The sequence below is a fragment of the Oncorhynchus keta genome, chromosome 5 (assembly GCF_023373465.1).
Source record: "Oncorhynchus keta strain PuntledgeMale-10-30-2019 chromosome 5, Oket_V2, whole genome shotgun sequence".
NCBI lineage: Eukaryota > Metazoa > Chordata > Actinopteri > Salmoniformes > Salmonidae > Oncorhynchus > Oncorhynchus keta.
Window position 1 is genome coordinate 10,155,753 of NC_068425.1, and position 21,944 is coordinate 10,177,696.

The following is a 21,944-nucleotide window of genomic DNA, read 5'->3' on the forward strand; positions in this document are numbered from 1 at the left end:
ATGTATTATCTATTAAATAAAGGCACACCAATATAATGGTACAGAAAACCATTACCTTTAAATACCCATACTCAAGTATGCAGTTCTAAGTTTATATCTTATACATCTAATTTCTTTATTAGATGCAGACTTTAACCATACCATAAAACTGTAATTTCATGGAAGCCTTTAAACACCAAAAGCTTTCCTGAGATTCTTGTCTGTAATTAGTGTGAGGGAAATGAGTCGACCTGGGGGTGAAGTGAGGCTCGGAGCACTATCAGCCTGCACTGAAAGCACACACACACACACACACACACACACACACACACACACACACACACACACACACACACACACACACACACACACACGCACACAGGAAAGTGCACAGGCACACACCTCCGCACCCCCGAGCTCCGACTCACTTGTGAGCTCCTAGAAAGATATCTCATTAGCAGGCAGGACAGGAGCAGGGGATGGAGAGATGGAGGAGAGGATGGGGGAAGGTGGAAGGGAGGAAGATATGGAGGAGAGGATGGGGGAAGGTGGAAGGGAGGAAGAGATGGAGGAGAGGATGGGGGAAGGGAGGAAGATATGGAGGAGAGGATGGGGGAAGGAGGAGGGGAGGATGGGGGAAGGGGATCTTAGAGTTCATTTGAGTGTACAAGCGAATGCACATGTGATTGCGTACATATATCCTTATGTACATGTTCCTTATCCCCTTACACTGTGTATAAGACAGTAGTTTTGGAATTGTTAGTTAGATTACTTGTTGGTTATCACTGCATTGTCGGAACTAGAAGCACAAGCATTTCGCTACACTCGCATTAACATCTGCTAACCATGTGTATGTGACAAATAACATTTGATTTGATTTTGATTTGATTTGAGAGTTATTGTATACGTATATTTGTCCCCTGTCTGAAACCCTATTAATGTGCAGCGGTCTAAGGCTCTGCTTCTCAGTGCAAGAGGCGTCACTACAGTCCCTGGTTTGAATCCATGCTGAATCACATCTGGCTGGGATTGGGAGTCCCATAGGGCAGTGCACAATTGGCCCAGAGTTGTCCGGGTTTGGTCAGGGTAGGCTGTCATTGTAAATAAGAATTTGTTCTTAACTGACTTGCCTAGTTAAATAAAGGTTAAATACAGGTTGTTGTTTTATTGTTTATTTTTATTTCTTAAATATGTTTTATATCGTCTGTGACAGACAGGATCGTAAAGGCAAAGGGGTTCATAGATGTTTCCGCTGGAAGTGTGTAAAAGATTGCTTGTGTGTGTGTGGTGTGTGTGTTTGTGTGTCTGTGTGGGGGTGGGGAGGTGGGATCATGAAAGGTATAACAGAAAGCCAGGTACTGTAGTGCATGTTTAGTATCTGTGAGTTGGCTGCGTACAGTATGTATGGGTTATAATGCAGAGATAAAGGTCCTCCCAGCTGTGACTAACTACAGGGAAAATGGTGTGGATGGAGGGAGTCCACTTTTGGCTGAAAAATGCTTTAATGTGTTTGTGAGCCAGGAGGGGAGAGAGTGTTTCTTGTTGTGTCTTGAGGCATGAATAGTGCGTGTGTGTGTGTGTGTGTGTGTGTGTGTGTGTGTGTGTGTGTGTGTGTGTGTGTGTGTGTGTGTGTGTGTGTGTGTGTGTGTGTGTGTGTGGTGCTGTGGAGGTTCCTCAGATGAGGAAGGGGAGGACCATCCTGCTCAGTGAATAAAACTACAAATAAAATAACATTACAAAAGTGATAATTTTTTTATAAAACTATACACTAACTATATTCACATCACCAAATACCGGAATAAAACCCACTATTTTGCAATTAAGGTTTACAGTAGTCTCAAAAGCACTAGGGTGTAGCTGGAGGACAGCTATTTTCCATCCTTCTCTGACTACATTGACTTCATTACAAAACCTAGGAGACTCGTGCTGCTCACCTCTTTCCATAGACCTACATGGTAAGTATGACCACTTCCAGAGGACATCCTCCAACCAATCAAAGCTTTTGCAGTATGAACTGACATCTTGTCTATCCAATCAAAGGATCAGAGAATGAACCTAGTACTAACGCATGTGTGATTTAGAAGCTTGGTGAGTTGGTGACATTGTTGGATAGATTGAAATAGTGAATAGTGAAATAGTGAAAGAAGCGTTTGAAAAAATATTATTCCATGCAAATGAGTTTCTTCAAACTACAGGAGACAGAGGGGGTAGATTATATGTTGTTTTCTTGGTTTTATAACTTTATTTTGGTGTCAAGTTAGTGCCATTAGTGCCCTGCTAACTTTAGTAGCAAGTAAGTAGCTAGATACTAGACGAGTGGAGTTTTTTCTCGACAGAATGGCTAGTTAACACTAAACTATAGTGGAATTGTTGTTGAAGAACCCCTTTCATTGCACACATCAGATTCAAGCTTCTGAGAAAAAGACGCATTGATCATGTAATGGACGAAGGTCTGCGTATTCAAACTGCGCAACATAAAACAAGAAGAAAAAGGGATACTCCATTTTTGGGCTTTTTGGACACGTTGTCAAGCAAAGGGGCATGACGGTAAGGAAAGTTCCGCTAACAAGGGCAACTAGTACAACTTGAAAAGGTAACTAACTGCATGTTACGATGCTTTACTTGCTGAGCATATGGAAGTTTCTATTGTCTTCTCTTGGATGTAGAAATCAATTCAGAATGATTTGATCACTTTTATCGCATCATCCATTAAAAATGAGATTAAAAGAGAGGTTGACGCATGGCAAATGGATGAAACCCCAGACATCAGGTGTCGCGCGCAGTTGTGTTAGTTATCATCAGGTATGTGGATGATCGGGGCTTTATTCAGGAACGCTTATTGGGCTACTTTGATGTGTCAAGTGGGCGAGATGTGCAGTCTGTGTTTGAATATCAATTCTGAGTTTAACTCCATGGTTGCCCAAACTTGTTGCCCAAACCTAGGATGGCGCTGCTATTTGTATTTACAACCCAGTCCCCTCCTGTTCCCTGACTAAGAGGGGATGAACACTCCACCACCAGTGTCAACTCTCTCCTGATATGAACTGAAACAATGTCTCATCTGGCAAATATAATGTTCCCTTTCAATTTTCTCTCATTACTGTATGTAGAGTCAATCACTAAATCCCATTATTTCACATCAATGTGGTTTTAATCTGTGCTTGGACTAACTCATTCTTAACTCTTTTGTCTAACTGTGTAGTGTTCTTGTTTGTTGTCTTCCCAGTCAAATCTTGTCCTGCCCTCAGTGGAAGAGTTCTTCTCCAACACCATCCATCCATGATGAGCCTGTCCTGCACTGAACCCTCTGAACACCTCAACCCTTGTCCTGCACTGAAAGCCTCTGAACACGTCAACTATTTTAATTACTGCTGCGGTCCCTTCCCAACAGTATGTAAGTAGTCCTCTCATTTCCATTTTCCATTTTACTATCAATGTCTTTATTAAATGTTTTAGGTTAAAATAATTGATTTGGCAATTTTTGAAAGACGCTTTTGTCGTCTGTGCAATCCGCGCTTATACTGTGGGTCTCAAGTCACCAGCCTCCACTGGTGCAGTGGTTACTCAACAGGGTAGAGAGGTAAGAGACTGTGTGCAATACACACACACTTACTCACTTCTCAGGTCCAAACTACCATTACCATTCAAATAAGATTTAATACATCACTCAGCAGTTTCCTGGTTTTGTTTAGTCTAAATTTAAATATACCTTGCAAAGTATTTGTGGTGACTTGATTAATAAGCACTACTTAAAATACCTTCCATTGAACGAGGGTTGTTTGGTAGAGAAAAACGTAGATGTAGGAGGAGAGGTTGTTTTTATTAAATAACATCCTGTAGACTCATTAACGTCAAATCTGTTTCCTAAATGTGGATGTGTTTTAGCTATAGAGATGGACTACCATCTGGCTGTGTTGGGATGCATAATGTCCAGGGAGTTGGGGGCACAGCCTGGGCACTGGGTAAGGAGGGGTGGGTGAGGTGCACAGCCTGGCTGCTGGTTAGGGAGGGGGAATTGGGGGCACAGCCTGGGTGCTGGGTAGGGAGGGGGAATTGGGGTGAATTGGGGGCACAGCCTGGGCACTGGGTAAGGAGGGGTGGGTGAGGTGCACAGCCTGGCTGCTGGTTAGGGAGGGGGAATTGGGGGTTGATTTACAGCTTGTCATAGCTGCGCTCACACAGTGACTTGAATTCATTGCCTTATCATATTTTGGTGAAAAAGGAGAAACTCAGTAACCCACTTATGCCTCTGGATTTCCACTGAGTTCCACTGAAGCGAGAGATTTAAATGGCATCAGTCCTGTTATTAAAGCAAAGCGAAACATCAGACAAATGGTGAAGGGCAGCGAGTGCAGCGGTGGCGTGTGTGTGTGTGTGTGTGTGTGTGTGTGTGTGTGTGTGTGTGTGTGTGTGTGTGTGTGTGTGTGTGTGTGTGTGTGTGTGTGTGTGTGTGTGTGTGTGTGTGTGTGTGTGTGTGTGTGTGTGTGGAGTGGGGGGTGTAGCAGCTACAGCAGCTTGCACACTGGGTCTCTAGTACTGTGAGAGACATTCTGTCATCTGAAAGAAACACTGACAGATTTAAAAAGCAAAAATATGATGGTGTCTCTGTGGACACCTATGAACTGTACTGGGTGTTGCATTTGACTAACACAGCAGTATGTGAATGGGAATGTATTCCTATTACAACTCTATGTATACACTGTGATAGAAAACAGACTCTGTTGGGGGGTGATGTGGCACTGTTGTAAAATAAGGGTCACACTACGAGAGTCACTGCATCGTTTTGGGAAGAGGCACTGTGAGCTTATCGCACTCATCAAAGCGTGCAGAAATCTCCACAAGGGCCAGAGGGGTGAAAGACAGAGTCTTGATGATTGGGTTTGGAGAGAGAGAGAGAAAAAGATAGAGAGAACCATCCACCCCTTCTCTCCTTCCTCCTCAGTGGTATTATCTTATCCCCCCATCCCTCCTTCTCCATGCCGACTATCTTTTAAGCCATGCTAACCACAGATAGTGAAATGATGCCCTATGCATACCTACATACATTAGCAAAGAAAAACCTGAAAGCTGAGCGATTCTCACACATGGCAACACGAAACACACACACACCAACTCCCCCACACAAAGACAGCCTAGCACGCATGGAGCCCACAGTCTTACGCCAGTAGAATGTGTATGAATGGAAAGCTGTGTCTGTCTGTGAGCCCATGGCACCATGGACCCGGTAGACACAATTCTGTCCTACCAACTCATTCACAGCCTTTCATCCAGGGCACAAAATGGAGCTGTGTGTGTGGACTCTGAGAGGGGAAATCATCAGCTCTCTAACAAGGTTCTTCCCCTCCCCCAACACCCCTCGCTACCCAGCCCCCGTCCACCACACCATGTCTGTAGTGTAGCTGTAGCCCCCCCTTCCTAATCCCCCTCTACCGAGGCCTCCTCTCTTCTCCTCTCCCATCCCCCTCTTTCCTCACCAGAACTCCTCATCATCCACCAAAGACCCTGAGGATATAGACTCCCTCCTTCCACATCTAACACACAGCATCAGAGTGTATGTCTATTCCTCTTTGTTGCATGTGCAGTATGTCATTCAACTCTTACCCTCTGTGTTCAGTAATTAGGTAAATGTTGCCAAATACAGACCAACACATATTCATTATTCTGTAGCTGACTCCTGAATTCAGGGCGGGGAGGGGGTAATTTATTTTTAAGGCCGACACGCCTCTGATGTGAGATGTGCTGCTAACAAGCTGTGCAGGAAAGGCCCCTGGAGATTAAACAGGGCAGGAATCAGAGACTGAACCAGGGTCGATACACACACACACACACACACACACACACACACACACACACACACACACACACACACACACACACACACACACACACACACACACACACACACACACACACACACACACACACACACACACACACACACACTCAGGGGGAAGATTCCCTTATTGATGAGATTGATTTCCAGTGAGTCCATTACAGCAGTGTTTGGTATAGACTAAAGATGATTAGAATGGTGATTCATGACTGGACAAACCGCAAAACGCTGTCAGAGCAGAGCAAACCCAGATTAACCTGAGAGACAATGGGATGGGACAATGGGATGGGGAGGAAGAGAATAGGAGAAATTGGTCATGAGAGTCAGGAGAGAGGCCATAAAGAGGATTCGGATATGATTTCAAGCTCCCAGAAGCCCAGTTCTATTGTGTTAGTAGTTGGTACATCGCCTGAGGCCAAAGCAGACCTGAGACCTGCCAAATGTGCTCACCCCCTGTTGCTCTGTCACAGAGCTTAACACTCCCAACTGACCTGGGATCTGAACATATTCAACATCTCTGCTCCAGATACCAGCGGAGGGCTAATCTGTATGGGCTGTTTCATGTCCTTTGAAATTAAAGCCAAATGACTGAATGAGAAATTAATACAAAAAGGTGTGTTGCCAATTGCCATGATTGATGACATCGGCATGGTAAAAATGTAACAACACAAATTAGAAATTGATTAGTGAGTGAAATGAGTGTAATATTATTAACAATAGGATTTTTATTTCTCCGTTATTTTACCAGGTAAATTGACTGAGAACACGTTCTCATTTGCAGCAACGACCTGGGGAATAGTTACAGGGGAGAGGAGGGGGATGAATGAGCCAATTGTAAACTGGGGATTATTAGGTGGCCATGATGGTTTGAGGGCCAGATTGGGAATTTAGCCAGGACACTGGGGTTAACACCCCTACTCTTACGATAAGTGCCATGGGATCTTTAATGACCTCAGAGAGGATGGAGGAACACCTGACATTTCACTTTATAACATGTCATTAGCTGAACTTATTATATTTTCACTAGCGCCAAATTGGCACTTAAGCTATTGTCATGAGCTGTGAACATTTAATTTGGGGTGTGAAAATGACTAAATCCTTTCAAAACACGCATGAGTTATTACAGAAATTAATTAGCATTGAATAATGAATGAATCAATGTTGGCTACCCCCTCTGGCAGAGTCAAAATAGACATCTTACATACAGAAGGGTGAGTTAACTTTAAGATCCAGTGGTCTGTACCTCTGTTGACTTCATTGACAACAGCTCAGCTTTCAACAACATAGTGCCCTCCAAGCTCATCACTAAGCTCAGGGCTCGGGGTCTGAACCCCTCCCTGTGCAACTGGGTCCTGGACTTCCTGACAGGCTGACCCCAGGTGGTGAAGGTAGGCAACAACACCTCAACCACGCTGATCCTCAACAAGGGAGCCCCACAGGGGTGCGTGCTCAGGCCCCTCCTGTACTCCCTGTTCACCCATGACTGTGTGGCCACGCATGTCTCCAACTCAATCATCAAAAGCCTAGGCCTTTAAGTGGCTAGGAATTTTGATCAAGGACCCACATCTCTAAGAGAAAAATGATCAACATGGTCAAGGTTTATCAAACAACATCATTGCATTTGAGAGACATTCAGTAGAGATGCCCTATAAGCTATAGTGTATCTGTTTCTGATGTGGAAGAGTTCCCTGTTTCAGAGAAGAGGAACACGCAGCTCATAGTTAAAGGTAATTGATAGTGACATCCCATAGCTGAGTAAGGGATTAAAAAATGGAAAAGTATAGGACTTTCCCCTGGATTTATTTAAGTGAGGCCCCTAAGGCCCTAGAGCAAGATTCCAACACCAACGTATTCAATTGAAACTAATAGAAGCCAAATTCAACAGATGGAAAGCATTATGTTGAACTAAGCAATCACTTTACCTTCCACAAAAGACTGTGTGTGCACCAGGGAGGAGAGAGGAATGGAGTACAGAGTGGAAGAGTAAGGGAGGAGGGGTAGAGTCACTATGGAATGAATATGGGGGCACATCAGATCTCTCCCAAAAATGTTAACAAAAGTGAATTCACCCCCCAAAAAATCCCTTATTCATCTAAAAACGTGGTAGGCTAAAGCATAAGGGTATACAATGACTACACCATTGTAGGACCTACTGTTGTACATTGTGCTGTCTCACATCCAAGACCACACGCTGATGCTTATTGTTCAGGCAAGCAGACTAATAAAGGCTTGTTCATTGGCCATGTCAGTCTCAGTTTTCATGTAATCTCATTCTTGTCGTTCTCCACAGAAACCAGTGTTTGAAGGAGAAGCGAGCTCCTTTCCAGTAATGATAACAGAGACGCGCTGAAGGATTACAGAATTGGACTGAAGAAGCACAGTCCTGGCTCACTATGTGTCTCTCTGACTCCAGATAGTATTCATGTGTGTAGCCTAAGTCTTGCCAGGGCTACCAGTGACTCCGCACACATAAACAGACCGGTTTTCCAGTATAAGTCCCTCACTGGGTCAATAACTGGATGGCTTGGGGTGGAGAGTGTAGGGGAGAGGACCGGCTGCTCCAGGAGTCCTCTGCTGCCAAGTTCAGTAGACAGAATACGAGATGAGATCCAGACATAACTCCACTGCTCCAGCCAAGGACCCCTACTCAGTCTCTCCCCCATGCCCCACACCAAAACATATACTTTATCACCTTCAGATAGAACACATTCCCCATCAGCCCTTCCTTGGTCGTACTGTAAACAGTCTTGAGTTAAGGCTGTTTATGTGAGAGGCTCTTTTCCCTCACATCTCTCTCCCTTCCCCGAATCCATGCCCTTCCCGTGTGACGGTGGAAACCAGCCAATTTCAAGTTAGCCCTTGAGCTCTTCTGTCAAGCTCATCTTTTCTTTAAAAAAAAACATAAAATCTCAAAGTTTGCTTTGATGCTAACGCCCATTATTAGCGAGCATCTGCGTAGCCCTTTAGGCCTTTTCCCCTATCTATCACACCACCAGATAATCGCCAGGCCTCGTGGCCATGGAAACACACTTGTATTACTTTGTTTAAACATGACTCGGGGGGGAAAAGAGGGAAAGAGACTGGGGCAGGAGAAGAGACTATGGGGGTGGTGGGAGAGGACTGGACCGGACCGCTCTGAGAGAGCTAGCTCATGGCGGTGATGTAACAAGGCCGTTGGAAAATGACGAGCGTGCCACATTAGTTTGTTGTTGTTGTTTAAAATTCTTGTCCAATCGTTTCATGTTGTTGTCAACCTGCCTCTGTGCGTAGCTGATGGCAGGCCGACAGGCTGTGCCTGTTCATCCCACTACCATCTAGAAGGCGGAGACAGTACAGATGCATCAAAGCTGGGACTGAGACACTGATAAACAACTTCTATCTCTAGGCTATCAGACTGTTAAATAGTCACCACTAGCCAGCCTCGTCCCAGTACCCTGTCCTGAACCTCAGACATCGTCACTAGCCGGCTACCACCCGGTACTCTACCCTGCATCTTAGTGACTGCTGCCTTATGTACGTGCATACATTGATTGAACACTGGTCAGTTTAATAATGTTTACATATTGTTTTACCCATTTCATATGTATATATTGTATTCTAGTCAAGGCTCATCCTATATAACTACTGCAGTACGCAGCTTTTCTATTCATCCTGTCTATACACACCAATCACATACATATACATTATTTATACTCAGGTCCGGAAACTAAGTTCCTGCAATTCTATCTATTTTGCTAAGGGGTTTTGAACTGTCTATTTATATACTGTATTCTTCACATAGCCCATTCTAATATTTCTACTACTGTACATTGCATTTTAGTTACACTGCTTATACACACTGCATATTTATTTATATACTGGATTCTTGACATCGCTCACTCAAATATATCTACTAATGTATTGTACATATCATTCTTAGAAGATCTTGTGTACATTCCTCTGGTGTAGAAACATCCAGGTTTCATTTGGATTACTGTTGCAGTGCTATTTGGGTTGTTCATGGGATTCATTCTGGCGTTTCTTAATTTCTTTCTTTTTACTTTGGATTATGTGTGTATTGTTTTGTATTGCTCAGTATTGCTGTACTGTCGTTGCTGGAAACACAAGCATTTCGCTGCACCTGCGATAACATCTGCAAATCTGCGTACGCGACCAACAAACATTGAGTTGATTTGTTCCATGATCTGTTATTGAAAGTTATTATGTTGATGGGGCCTGACTGGCAGCTTGAAGAGAATAGGTCAATGAGTGATAAAGAGAGGCCTTAGACTAGGGCAATGTTAAACTATTGCTTCTACTGTGACAGCCTTAAACGCAACCCATAGCTAAGACTGACCTCCCCTTCTCTCTCTGCCTCAACTCAGATTATGGAGACAGTATCCATCAGGAAGGGCCTTCAGAGTAGCCTTCCATATGTAGTTGGTGCTGACTCCCTAGAGTTTGAAGAGGAAAGATAGGGATTAATGCAGAAGGGTGACTAAAGCCCAAAAGTTGAGAGAACAGAAGAGTAGACTGACGGTGTTTGAGTTATTTTCTAACTGACCCTCCCCACCACAGCGAGTCAGGCCAGTAAAATATGCATGCTTACAAAGCTTATGGCATATCAGCATAGTAATAGTAGCCTATTTCAGGGAGAAGAGTTGTGGAGGACGTCAGTTTGGTGATTCGTCTGGGATCTGATCGCAGTATAAACGGATCAATCCCTCTTGAATATTTCAGCCCATTGGAGACAATGTACCTGTCTGATCAGATCCAGCATGTGAAGGACTAACAGTGTAGTAGCTTCACTTAGCGTGATTGGTCAACCATTTAACATGAATTACCATCTCTGATATCATCTAGGAGATCTATACACCTGTCTGCCTATCCACCATATGGGGTTGGGATGGACAGCTACGTGACCAAAGACAGTGGGATTTCTCAGAGAAATAACCCTTACTGCAAATGTACAGTGGCAAGAAAAAGTATGTGAACCCTTCGGAATGACCTGGACCTCTGCATAAATTGGTCAAAAAATGTGATCTGATTTTCATCTAAGTCACAATAGACAAACACAGTCTGCTTAAACTAATAACACACAAACAATTATACATGTTCATGTCTTTATTGAACACACCGTGTAAACACTCTCAGTGCAGGGTGGGAAAAGTATGTGAACCCTTCGGAATGACCTGGACCTCTGCATAAATTGGTCAAAAAATGTGATCTGATTTTCATCTAAGTCACAATAGACAAACACAGTCTGCTTAAACTAATAACACACAAACAATTATACATGTTCATGTCTTTATTGAACACACCGTGTAAACACTCTCAGTGCAGGGTGGGAAAAGTATGTGAACCCTTGGATTTAATAACTGGTTGACCCTCTTTTGGCAGCAATAACCTCAACCAAACATTTTCTGTAGTTGTGGATCAGACCAGCACAACGGTCAGGAGGAATTTTGGACCATTCCTCTTTACAAAACTGTTTCAGTTCAGCAATATTCTTGGGATGTCTGGTGTGAACTGCTCTCTTGAGATTATGCCACAGCATCTCAATCAGGTTGAGGTCAGGACTCTGACTGGGCTATTCCAGAAGGCGTATTTTCTGTTAAAGCCATTCTGTTGTTGATTTACTTCTGTATTTTGGGTCGTTGTCCTGTTGCATTATCCAACTTCTGTTGAGCTTCAATTGGCGAACAGATAGCATAACATTCTCCTGCAAAATGTCTTGATAAACTTGGGAATTCATTTTCCTGCCCATGATAGCAAGCTGTCCAGGCCCTGAGGCAGCAAAGCAGCCACAAACCATGATGCTCCCTCCACCATACTTTACAGTGGGGATGAGGTTTTGATGTTGGTGTGCTGTGCCTTTTTTCTCCACACATAGTGTTGTGTGTTCCTTCGAAACAACTCAACTGTAGATTCATCCGTCCACAGAATATCTTGTCAGTAGCGCTGTGGAACATCCAGGTGCTCTTTTGCGAACTTCAGAAGTGCAGCAATATCTTTTTTGGACAGCAGTGGCTTCTTCCGTGGTGTCCTCCCGTGAACACCGTTCTTGTTTAGTGTTTTACGTATCGATGACTCATCAACAGAGATGTTAGCATGTTCCAGAGATTTATGTAGGTCTTTAGCTTACACTCTCAGATTCTTTTTAACCTCGTTGAGCATTCTACACTGTGCTCTTGCAGTCATTTTTGCAGGACGGCCACTCCTAGGGAGAAATCGACAGTGCTGAACTTCCTCCATTCATAGCCAATTTGTTTTACCGTGGACTGATGAACATCAAGGGTTTTAGAGATACTTTTGTAACCCTTTCCAGCTTTATGCAAGGTCAACAATTCTTCATCTATAGGTTTTCTGAGATCCCTTTTGTTCGAGGTATGGTTCACATCAGGCAATGCTTCTTGTGAATAGCAAACTCACATTTTGCGAGTGTTTTTTTATAGGGCAGGGCAGCTCTAACCAATATCTCCAATCTCATCTCATTGATTGGACTCCAGGTTAGCTGACTTCAATTAGCTTTTGGAGAAGTCATTAGACTAGGGTTTCACATACCTTTTCCAACCGACACTGTGAATGTTTAAATTATATATTCAATATAGACAAGAAAAATACAATAATTTGTGTGTTATTAGTTTAAGCGCACTTTGTTTGTCTATTGTTGTGACTTAGATGAAGATCATATCAAATTTGATGACCAATTTATGCAGAAATCTAGGTAATTCCTAAGGGTTCACATACTTTTTCGACCTGCCGCTGTGTGTAGCTGATGGCTGTGTCTGTTTGTTTGTTTGTTCCATCATCTGTTTAGATGAAAGGTCATTATCTGACAGGGGCCTGACAACTGATTGACAGCTGATTTGAAGAAAATAGGTCAATGAGTGATAAAGAGATGCCTAGATTAGGGCAATGTTACTGTGACAGCCTTCAATGTAACCCATAGCTAAGACCCTTCAAATTGACCTCCCCTTCTCTCTCTGCCTCAACTCAAGATCATGGAGTAGCAGCCTTCCATAAGTAGTTGGTGCTGACTCCCTAGAGTTTGAAGAGGAGAGAAAGGGACTTATGCAGAAGAGTGACTAAACCAGACAAGTTGAGCGAAAGAACAGAAGTGGACAGAAGAGTTGTGTCAAAACAGCCAGCTTCAGTCAGCTGTTCTAGCACACTCTACTGGTGTTCTTCAGTCAGCTGTTCTAGCACACTCTACTGGTGTTCTTCAGTCAGCTGTTCTAGCACACTCTACTGGTGTTCTTCAGTCAGCTGTTCTAGCACACTCTACTGGTGTTCTTCAGTCATTCAGAAAGTCCTAAACTTATTTGAGTTCTTATTGGTCAAGGTCACGCTACTCGTCCTCCTGCATGAGGTCACATACCTTTGCAGTTTGGATGTTTTATTGTGCGTGCAGCTTAACATAGAGATCTTTATGTCTTGTGGGTTTGGAGCCAAGTAGCGTCTGTTGTAAATAATTGTATTGTGTTGAGCTTGTTAGTAAGCTCGCGCTCCCGTTAGCGTGTGCGAGCATTAGCATTTGTATTCAGAATGCATTAGGATTTAGCATGCTTATTAGCGATTAGCCCGTTGTTAGCATTTCTCATGCATGGTGCCAGGTACATGCTATAATTAAGCAATAAGGCCAAAGAGGGTGTGGTATATGTCCAATATACCATGGCTAATGGCTATTCTTTTACACGGCGCAACACAGAGTACCTGGATACAGCCATTAGCTATGATGTATTGGCTATATACCACAACCCCCCGAGGTGCCTTTTTGTTATTATAAACAGGTTACCAACATAATTAGACTGGTAAATAGTAATTCTGTGTCATACCTGTGGTACACAGTCTGATATACCACAGATTTCAGCCAATCGGCACTCAGGGTTTGAACCACCCGGTTTATAATCTGGGCTATATTCTGTAGACATTTCTACATTGCTGTATTTCCTATATATTTGTTTATATACAGGACCTCGAGCTTACGGAGCCCGTTTACTAGTTCATTTATGCTAGGCCTTTTTACAGTGTTGTACACGAGCTTGTACTTTCATGTCATGCGTATCATATCAGTGCTACAGCCTACATTTATTTATCCTTTCTTTTCAGAACCACAATCATTCTCAGACACAATTCATGTCCGTTCTCACTGGATGGGATTCTCAATGATCTGAACCAAGAGTGGTCAGACGTGTGTGATGTGTGTATGAATGTGGACATCTCCTTCCATTAAACTCCCCTTAACCAGGACATCCGCCTCATCCTTGTTCTTTAGGCTGGTAGCGGTTGCTTCCGGGCCTTAAGGTTTCTTCTTACATTCACGGTCCTTCGATTCTCTACAACCATACCCATATCTTTCGAGTATAACAGAGTTATTTTCTAACTGACCCTCCCCACCACAGCGAGTCAGACCAGGAAAATATGCATGCTTACAAAGCTTATGGCATATCAGCATAGTAATAGTAGCCTATTTCAGGGAGAAGAGTTGAGAGTGGAGAACGTCAGTTTGGTGATTCGTCTGGGATCTGATCGCAGTATAAATGGAGAAATCCCTCTTGAATATTTCAGCCCATTGGAGACAATGTCTATATCATCTAGGAGATCTATCCACCTGTCTGCCTATCCACCATATGGAGTTGGGATGGACAGCTACGTGACCAAAGACAGTGGGATGTCTCGGAAAAATAACCCTTACTGCAAATGTAGCAGTGGCTAAAAATAACCCTGTACCAGCTTGTCTCTCTCTCTCTACCATTTTGGTCATGTGTACTGCAGACCCTTAAAGATGCTCAATTGACCGAAAAGATTCTCTTGGACAACTCAGAGCTGCATGGCCCTTGGTTTCAGACTAGACATATACAGTGTACTGTATGTTTTCAGCTGCTCATTCACATCTATTCGTTAAAAGATCATTGTCAGATTTGACATGAATGAATATTATAAGCTAAAACACTTGTGTCAGCAAAGAAGCAAATCAAATGTCTCCCTCTCTCTGTGCCTTTCCTTCCCTCTCTGTGTAGCTGTGTCTGGCTGCCGGGGAGTAACAGGTTGTCTCTGCTGCGGTGGCCCCTGAGATTGGCTGTTGTGCTCAGCTTTTCTCTCCTGCTGACGAGGACAGAGAGAGACAGAGCCCATGCAGCCACGACTGGCCCAGCTAAGCCAATGGGGCATGAGCAGTGAACGCTGCTGGACAAATCGTGCGTCCTTCGCCGTGCACAGCACTGTGACACAGATCCCCTACTGGATTCTTATAGACGACCACCTCAGTCTCTGCACCCTGCAGACGACCCTTGCGAGTGTGCGGATATTTCGTGTGTGTGTGTGAGTGAAAGGACTTTCTCTGTGTGTTCCACCGCAGCGGAGACAACCTGCTGATAATTTGTCACAGTGTTTCACAGCGTGTTTCACCTTAGTATCATACTGTGTGTGTGTGTGTGTGTGTGTGTGTGTGTGTGTGTGTGTGTGTGTGTTAGTCTAGAGCTGCTTATTAGCCACAGAGCTTAGAACTCAGGCAGGCGAAGAAAGGCTTTGGTTTAAGGAGCCAAGATACAGTATCTCAATATAATATGTTTCAAGCGGCACTGGCTATGCGATTATGTTTAAACAGTGCAACTGTGCATCCTCCGTCCTGACTATATTTCACCCTAGCAACAGCTGCACCTCATACGCAAACGTCCATATGCATACACCCACACACGACACACATAGATCTCAGTTTAATTGAGTGAACGACCAGCGTCTGTGGTTAAAGTACATTCCTTCCTACTGCGTGTAGTGCAGCCAGCTTTCAGCTATGCGGCTCCACCCCTTTAGTGACTTGCGGGCAGTAGGCATGAGACCCGTCGCCACGCGTTACGGGCCATGCCGTCTCCTCCACGCTTGTACGTAAATGCATCATGGAGCCCTGACTCATGAGTCTGAGAAATCTGTGTGAATATGTATGTCAGAGCGTAAACGTCTCTGTGTGTAAGAGCAGTGTGTGAATCTGTGTGTGTCTGAGACTGTGTGTGTGTGTGTGTGTCTGAGAGGGAGAGAGAGAGAGAGAGAGAGAGAGAGACGATGTGTGTGTGTTACACGAGGCACATGTGTCTGAGCAGATCCCCGTGCTCAGCAGTGACTTTCCCAGTGGGAAGGAGTCTCATGGCTGTATGCATTTTGCTGTGCTGCTCACCTCTCCTTAGGAGCACACACTGAGGTAAACCAGACATCACAGTCTGTACACACACACACACACACACACACACACATTTTCCTTTGCATTACAGACCTTTAAAACACTGACAAAGTTTCTGATGTCTGGTCTGATGAACATTCATGGCTCTCTATAAGCCTGTCTACAATTCTTCAATATCTGAGGGGTGTAAGAAAATGAACAAAATGACACAGTTGACTTTTTCCCCAGAAAAATGACCCTGATAAGTATGGGTGTATTGTGAATCATGACGATATGGATTCTCTTCGTTAGGAAAATGACCAATTTCTCTTGCTTAGCAAAAATGAAAGACTCTTCGTTGCACGTGGAATGTCAACTACAGACATTTGTGTTTTAAGGGAGGGTGACCGCAGGGGACATTCTCCTCAGACTGACGTCAAGTCGTGATGAGTCACGAGGACAAGGACACAGTCCTTCCCCATTGCTCACTGTGTAGTTTTGTTAGAATGTTTGGAAGGGTTGGGATGAAGCAGAAGTCAAATTTCAGTTGGACCTTTTTTGTGTTCGATTGCCAAACAAAGTGATGCTAATCGCGTGTTTTGGACTACAGACGCCCCACCACCTTTCTGTGACAGTGTTAAGAAGAAGCAAGGACAAAGAACGTGTGTAGTTGCAGTGCGCACTCATTAATCTTACATATTAATCAGAAGGGGGGGGGGGTGCATTTTCAGTTAAGAGCAATTAAACATAACCGCAAGGTCAAAGTCTTCGACGTAGTCAACCTTTCTCAAGAAAGCAACTTTCATTTAACACACCCATCTCCCCACACACACGTTTAAAAATCGTCTACTCGCTTTCTTAACTCACGTACAGCATGACCTTCCGTCAGTGGATAGAGGAATGCTTTGTGTCACAAAACGGTCATTAAGTATTCAATGAATTGTCCCAATATCTTAGTGAAATTGAAACGGTTCTAAGAGACTAGCCAAATTTATAATCCAGAGCAAACAGTTCCAAGATGTTCTACAAGACCAGCTCAATCCACAACCCACAGCCAAGATCCAAGATGTTCTACAAGACCAGCTCAATCCACAACCCATAGCCAAGATCCAAGATGTTCTACAAGACCAGCTCAATCCACAACCCATAGCCAAGATCCAAGATGTTCTACAAGACCAGCCCAATCATCATACCAGTGCTCTTCCACAACATAAACCACATTAAAACCCAGAGACATACAGCCCCCCCCCCAAAAAAAATGAACATATGCCCTTCTAATTTTGCCATAACTTCATACCAGACCAAAACTGTCAGTAACACACAACAAACCCAATTTACAACAACCATTTACACTATTCGATAAAACAGGTCCCTTCATTCTACTTTAAGATTATTCTCCGTTTTTGTTTTGTTTTTGACAAGTCTAAAGCACTAGCCAAGAGGAAAATGGAGGGAATCTAAAGCATTTGCATTTCAGACACAAAGCCTCAGTCTTCTCTGTCTGTGCGCTGTGCGACCAGGGTTAAATCTGAGGTGTGTTTGCGTCTGCTAAACTCCATGTACACATAATACCTAGGCATTTCAGCTCTTGTCCCATGCAGCTAGAAAATTGGACGGAGAGTGAGGAACCCTCTACAATGACATTCACTATTCAAAGAAGGAAAATGTCAAATCCTTTTCTGAAAGAGCACACTGCATTTTCAGGACATCTTTTGGGAGATACAGTCCGTCGACCTACACCATTATTCAGACGTCGACCATTTTTAGGTCCATGATTAGCCTACTATTTTACAACAGCTGTGATTTATTTTACATTCTACACTATTACTCAAGGGGAGACGTATCGCTCTCTTCTAGCACCTAGCAGACTCTAATATCCATGATTTATTCCATCCGTTTATCCATTATTTGTATTCTCTACAGTAGAAGTCTGGCCCAGTGGTTTCCCCCAACAGATGATTCAACAGAGAGCAATTTGTGTGTTTTGAATGGAGATATTAGAAGAGCACATCAGTCTTGATGATAAAGAACTGATGTGGGAGATGGTGTTCTTTTTTTTGCTGCCACACAGAATCTGCTACTCATCCCTCTCTCAGCACTGGGGCCAGGGAGGCTGGTCTCCCTGCTGAACCCTCCTCCTCCCTGCAGTGGTCGGGTCTCCCACCCACTCTCCAGGGACTAAGATGAGAGCTCAGGATTAAGGGGGCTGGTCTGGGGGTTGTTGGGGGGGGACAGTAATAAACTGCCTAAAAAAAGTGTGCACCACAGTCCCATGGTGGAAATGAAGAGAAATGCCAAAACACACCTTGTAAATCTAAAAGCAGAGAGGAGGACAAGAAGGTATTGGGAAAACAGGGCCAATGAGGGGCTGACGATGGTCATTTCACCAAAGGGGAGACAGAATAAATACATGTCATCTGTATTTAACACAAACCAATACGTAGGATTCATGGCTAGAGCATTTCTGTTGGTGCTGGGCTATGTAAAATGTATCTACATTTTGTAGACAGACATTGTATTGTGTGCAGCTGTCTGCAGCTTGGTGCAGTCACTGTGTAACACGCTGAAGTCCATCCCAGTCTGTCAGTGTTAGATACTACACAGAAACCGGATGTATACTGAATCAAAATATAAAACGTAACATGCAAATATTTCAAAGATTTGACTGAGTTACAGTTTATATAAGGAAATCAGTCAATTGAAATAAATGATTTAGGCCCTAATCTATGGATTTCACATGACTGGGAATACAGATATGCATCTGTTGGTCACAGATACAGTACTTAAAAAAAAAAGTAGGGGCTTGGATCATTAAACCAGTCAGTATCTGATGTGACTAGCATTTGTCTCATGCAGTGCAACACATCTCCTTCGCATAGAATTGATCAGGCAGTTGATTGTGGTCGGTGGAATGTTGTCTCACTCTTCAATGACTGTGTGAAGGAGCTGGTTATTGCCGGAAACTGGAAAGCTATGTCGTACACATCGATCCAGAGCATCCCAAACGTGCTTAATTAATGGGTGACATGTCTGGTGAGTATGCAGGCCATGGAGGAACTGGAAAATGTTCAGCTTCCAGGTATTGTGTACAAATCCTTGCGACAAAAGGCTGTGCATTATCATGCTGAAACATGAAGTGATGGCGGCGGATGAATGGGCCTCAGGATCTTGCCATCAATAAAATGCAACTGCGCTCATTGTCCGTAGCTTGTGGCACTCTGTTCAGAAGGTTGTCATCAGCAAACCTCTCACCGCCACACAACGCCATACACATGGTTGTGAGGCCGGTTGGACGTACTGCCAAATTCTATAAAACAACATTGGAGGCGGCTTATGGTTGAGAAATTAACATTCAATTACCTAGAAACAGCTTTGGTGGACATTCCTGAAGTCGGCAAGCCAATTGCACACTCCCTCAAAACTTGATACATCTGTGGAATTGTGTTGTGTGACAAAACTGCACATTTTAGAGTTGCCTTTTATTGTTCCCAGCACAAGGTGCACCTGTGTAATGATCATGCTGTTTTTTTCAGCTTCTTAATATGCCACACCTGTCAGGTGGATGGATTATCTTGGCAAAGGAGAAATGCTCATCAACAGTTGGACGACATTAACAAGAACAACATTTTAGAGAAATAAGCTTTTTGTCTGTATGTAACATTTCTGGGATCTTTTATTTCAGCTCATGAAACATGGGACCAACACTTTACATGCTGAGTTTATATTTTTGTTCAGTGTATATTTAATGTGCATAAGGGATAATGGAACAGGAACTCATTGCAGTAACATAAGAATGGAATATCCAGGCTGTCTGGGGTTAACCATACCAAGTGATGGGAGTGCCTCTGACTGAACCAGTTACAGATACATTAAATACATCCAGGGAGAGGGAAGTTGGTCAAAATGACTACTTGCATGAATTAGAGAATCAGTTGGCTAATAAAGCAACACCCACGGAATGGAGAGAAACGGAAAAGGAGGGCCATTTCTGAAAATCACGGTATACCTTTCTTCCACTGTCCACGACTCACTCTTTTGCTCCTTTAATAAAAAATAATGTAATTGTTATATAATAGTAATGTCATAAAAGTAAAAGATACATCATGTTTAATGTTACCATATTAGCATGAAGACAAAAACACAATATATTTTGAATAGCCTAAAAACAAATAAAAAGGATCTGTATATCTTGACAACTACATTTCCCTTGTGTATTGTTTTATTGTGCATAGTAGTAAATACTGAACACTATGAACTGTAGCTAACGCTCCAGAGCCCATTGTCCCCAACTCATTGACTGTGGATACCGAACGTTTGTTAATGCCATTAATCGAGCGCACTGCACATGATCGTTAATTAATCTATGAGAAACCAAGCACTAGTTCCGAAAAGCTACATACATTTAAATGAATGCATACTAAAAAAAATAATCATCCAACATGACAACTGTCAATATTCTGTAACAAAGGATAGGATAATGAAGCGTTTATTGACATGCAAACCGAATACACTTATTTGAAATAACCATACAATTAACCGATTCATTTGAGATTGGCAAACGGATTGCACTCAGAAAATAGATTTACGTCGCGCAATTTAGCCGCCACAATCTAATCCGCCTCTCCAACCACATGTGCAGGTGTGGTCGGTTGAGAGTTGCCCTCCTGGTGATACTAAGGTACAGTAGGTCTGTAGGCAACATAACAGTGAAACAGGCCATGCAAAATGTAGATCAACATTTACGAAAAAAACAGACCATGCAAAAATGTGCGTTCGATTTGCCATTGTTGCAAAGGCGCATTGGTTACCCAAGGCTAACCAAAACGCACTACGGAACACAGCCTCGTGCAGACAATGAATAGGCAAACAAAGAGCAGCATCGTTATTGTATAGGGCAGAAATTCTTACCGCTATGCGAGTCTGTGAAGATGTTTTAATATAGATGCGGTGTTCCCGTGAAATTGTTTTGTCGGTTCTGGCTTTACACACAGTCCAAACTTAAATTTTTCTCGGTGTTGATATGGTTGGCTCCAATTCTCAAGAGAACGTGAAGAGTATCTCATCGCATCAGGCAAAGCTTGTGCATTATTTGTCCAAGGTCCTTAGGATAACTATTATTCTCTCACGATACAAGTACTTCGATTAAAGCAAAGTTCTCTGCTGCGTAAAATGCATTCCGAATCCCAAATGAGAGCATTCCTGAACAGTCTACGGTCTTGTTATTTCGGTAGCCTACTAGTGAAAGTGGGATGCATAGTCAGTTGTCCAACTGAACCTATTCAACTGAAATGTGTCTTCCGCATTTAACCCAACCCCTCTGAATCAGAGAGGTGCGGGGTCTTTCTTAATCGACATCCACGTCTTCGGCGCCCTTGCTCAGGGGCAGAACGACAGATTTTTTACCTTGTCAGCTCGGGGATTCGATCCCGCAACCCTTCGGTTACTAGTCCAACGCTCTATAGTCCAACGCTCTAGTAGGCTACATGCGCCACTTGTCGGGTCTAAAGGCTTCTTTGCTTATGGAACAGTAGCATCAGCTTCTCAGACAAATTATTTTGTTCATGTCAGTCGCTGAATTGGGTTGCCACAATTCAACATTTCTAACAAAGCCATGAATCGCTCACATCTTATTGTTCCTTCTTGGGTCGCTTCATCGTCGGAAAACCAGAGTTGATGTCTTGTGCAAGTGACTTCAGATGGTCTAATCCACCTCAATCCGACAGTGACTTCTCCTCTCGTATCTATTATGGCAGGCGAGCGTTTGTTTACCATTTGGCATGACATAGTCGCTGGCTAGACTTCGAACTGACACGTTTTGGTTGAAGATACGATGGACACCGGAGAGTGACAGCTCGATTTTCTGTCAGAAGCGCAGTGATGTCGATGTGATGCGAAAGAACAGTGGGATGTTGCGCATCTTTGACAGTGCGCGTGCCCGTCAGGTTACACATTTGGATTTTGGTGACACAACTCATCATAAACATCACCGCACGTTGA

General features: G+C 43.4%; 1 protein-coding gene and 1 long non-coding RNA gene across 4 annotated transcripts in view; one reads left to right on the forward strand and one right to left on the reverse strand.

The window, feature by feature from the left end:
• LOC127929999 (gap junction gamma-1 protein-like) overlaps positions 1-21,944 on the reverse strand; it is a 36,941-nt gene extending 14,997 nt beyond the window's left edge. The window contains exon 1 of the mRNA XM_052518685.1: positions 20,856-21,944. The gene's annotated coding sequence lies outside the window, so the exon portion shown is untranslated. The remainder of the gene's footprint in view (positions 1-20,855) is intronic.
• On the forward strand, positions 2,058-18,131 carry LOC118384780 (uncharacterized). 3 transcript variants are annotated; one of them, XR_004825917.2, is made up of 3 exons: positions 2,058-2,572; positions 3,206-3,373; positions 14,815-18,131. It is a non-coding gene; the product is annotated as an uncharacterized LOC118384780 (long non-coding RNA). The 3 variants fall into 3 exon arrangements; XR_004825916.2 differs by having other exon boundaries at positions 2,058-2,526; XR_008136463.1 differs by lacking the exon at positions 14,815-18,131 and adding an exon at positions 13,904-14,125 and having other exon boundaries at positions 2,058-2,526.